The 2,864-nt window shown below is 35.2% G+C and overlaps 1 long non-coding RNA gene across 1 annotated transcript; it reads left to right on the forward strand.

Moving 5' to 3' along the window:
• The first annotated feature begins 1,689 nt into the window (after positions 1-1,689).
• Positions 1,690-2,321, forward strand: LOC135224356 (uncharacterized). The gene is made up of 2 exons (XR_010316709.1): positions 1,690-1,830; positions 2,047-2,321. It is a non-coding gene; the product is annotated as an uncharacterized LOC135224356 (long non-coding RNA).
• The last annotated feature ends 543 nt before the right edge of the window (positions 2,322-2,864 follow it).

Raw genomic sequence — 2,864 nt, forward strand, 5'->3', positions numbered from 1 at the left:
TTTATTGATAGCTTTCTGCAACAGTAAAGATGGATCTCGACTGAGAGAGAGAGAGAGAGAGAGAGAGAGAGAGAGAGAGAGAGAGAGAGAGAGAACATTTCTTAAGTTTTATTGTTTCAGTAGTGAGACAAATCCTTTCCATTTAATAGTTTTTGAACGATGTACAGATTTTAAGATCTGTACAGATTTTTAAATATGTTACTATTAAAAAAAAAACACCAAAATGTAATTTACTTCTCTGTTACTGAAAAATTTTCTCTGTGTCTAAGGCCTTTTTCTCGCGTTTGATTTTGGAGATGATAAACGATGTTCATTGCAGTTAGTTTTGTATGGTGGTTAATGGATTGTGAGAGCAATTTAGCTTTCTGAGGCGCAGTTTTTTCTTCGCGATGAAAAATTACAGTTTTCGTAAAACTCTGCAAGATGAAGACTACTACTACAACCACTATAACCCAAATGCCCAATCACATTTCATTGGAGATGCTTAACATCACGGAGTTCGATTTGCCTCAAATTAACATATATGTCCGGTTGCCCTCAAACGAGCATTCTAATCTTTAGACGCCTAATAGAACTTAGGGTGGTAATAAATGAAATCTACATGCTATGAATTCTAGAAATATGCTCAACCTTACCAAATTTTAAAAGGAAACTGTTGTTAATCAGCGCGATTGCCACTTGCAGGACAGCTCAAGCTAAAGAATTGAATATTCATTGATATATTCGTTCCTATTTTATGTTTCTTATTTATATCTCCAGCTTAATTTCCAGGTTGCTTCATGTTTCACAGTAATTTCCTGCCAACGCCGTTAACTTCTTCCTGAATATATTCTTCCTGAGAATATTAAATAAATGCATCACGTCCCGTGATGGTAAAAGATCATTTGTAACGCGTATTTTAAATCTAAATCTTTGACGATTAAGCGAATGAATATTCAAATCTTCCTAAAGAAAGTGTGCAAATTTTAGCTTCATTCGAAGACAAATTCATACCATATAATTGTGATCAGTCTTTTATTATTTCCCACATTCGTTTTGTCCTCTGAACTTCTCGTCTGTGAATCCTGTACTAAGTGTCCATGCCTTACAAAACTCCTCTAAAATCCCACCTTTGGTTTAATAATCACTGGACGAGTGGGTTCTGTACTCGACTATCAATCATTCTGGTAGCCCGAGTTCATTTTATTTTTAAGTTTTTTATCATATCGTTATCTTGATATAAAAGTCTAATCATTAGCAAACGTCATACCTCTCATTATATTACAGTAAATCAATTACAAATATATTCAATCCAGAAATGCTGAACATCTCTGAGTAAATGGAATGTGCTCTCTAACCTTATTATCAAATTTTAAAACTGCCACTTTGGGCTATTTATTTATTTATTTATTTATTTATTTATTCATACATTCATTCATTCATTCATTCATTCATTCATTCATTTATTCATAAATTCATTTATTTATTTATTTATTTATTTATTAATTCACTCACTCCCTCACTCACTCACTCACTCACTCACTCACCTCTAATCAATCAAGTAATGTAGAATTGCAAATCGTAAGAGGCAGATTTCCAGGTGTCGATAGAACTCGGACGCGAAAAAGAAAAAAGGGGTAAATAAAACATAGTAGGCAGCGCCAGCAACTCACCCATTCGACTATCCTTGGAATCGCCGACCGAGCCAGCTTACGGTTCTCCCAAACAACTGGACCTTCAGTCTCCTCCGACTGGACTTGGAGTAACCATGTAACGAACGTCGGCCAACTGCTTCGTCGGAGGAGGCTACAACGACAACTCTTCCTGTCTTGTCTGGTGTTATTTTATGCTGTAAGTATTCCCATCTCTCTATTTGCTAATGGAATGTGCCTACTGTGTTGATTAAGCTTCCTTTTCCAATAGTGTATTAGTTAATGTTATCAGTAGTAACTAAGTCTTGGTTTTTCTTATTTTCGAAATGCTTTGTTATCAGTTTTCCTTGGGAGACTGCTGAGGATACTTGAAACTTCAATTGGGCTGTTTTGACAACTATAGATTTTGTTCCAGGCGTGGTGACCGGTCCATGACTTTGGGTTTCCAGTTACTATGCGGCTAATCTCTCCAAATTAAGTGTTCTGAAGTGTTCTTCGTCTTGACTTCTTCGAAGAGCGAAAAGGATCCATGCTGATGGAGATGGCAGAATATCTCTGCAACATGCATTCTTGCTTCAGAAACTTGCACCCAGCTTGTAGCTGTCAACCTGGGTCGTTGGAGACACCACAACGAGTAGAGTGAATATGTTGTCGGGATTTTAATTATAGGACCTTAGATAAGGTGTTAGATTTTAAGGTGTTAAGGTTCTAGTTAAGATAATCCTTGTAAAACCTTCAGACTTTTCAACATAAAAAGTTAAAATTTGTATTTGAATGAAGCTGTAGATTTTGAAACTTGCTTGAATTTTAGGTATGAAACTCAAATCTGTTTAATTTAATGTTTTTCAGATAAAAGTGAAGATTTTGCAACTTGGATTATAGGTTATAGTTAAGACAGTCTCTGTAAAATCTTCAGATGTTATTAAAGTTCATACTATTCGGATGAGGCAGTAAAACTTTACAAGTTTATTTCGGAATTGTTTTAGGAGGTAACTGAAGATTTTGCAATTTAGATAGTAGGCTCTTCAAGCGTATTATTAGTTAAGGATAGCTAACACTGTTTAGGTACTAGTTACCACTGCCAGTAACTCTTATCAAACGGAATGAACTTCTGATTTTTGCCAGGTTAATGTGTGTGGTACTTCAATCTTAAATAATTTTCTTTACGTTGCACTGATTTGTGGTTAGTCTAAATAAAATCTGCGTAATTTGGAAGTTACACGTTAAGCAATT

The sequence above is a fragment of the Macrobrachium nipponense genome, chromosome 12 (genome assembly GCF_015104395.2).
Source record: "Macrobrachium nipponense isolate FS-2020 chromosome 12, ASM1510439v2, whole genome shotgun sequence".
Taxonomy (NCBI): domain Eukaryota; kingdom Metazoa; phylum Arthropoda; class Malacostraca; order Decapoda; family Palaemonidae; genus Macrobrachium; species Macrobrachium nipponense.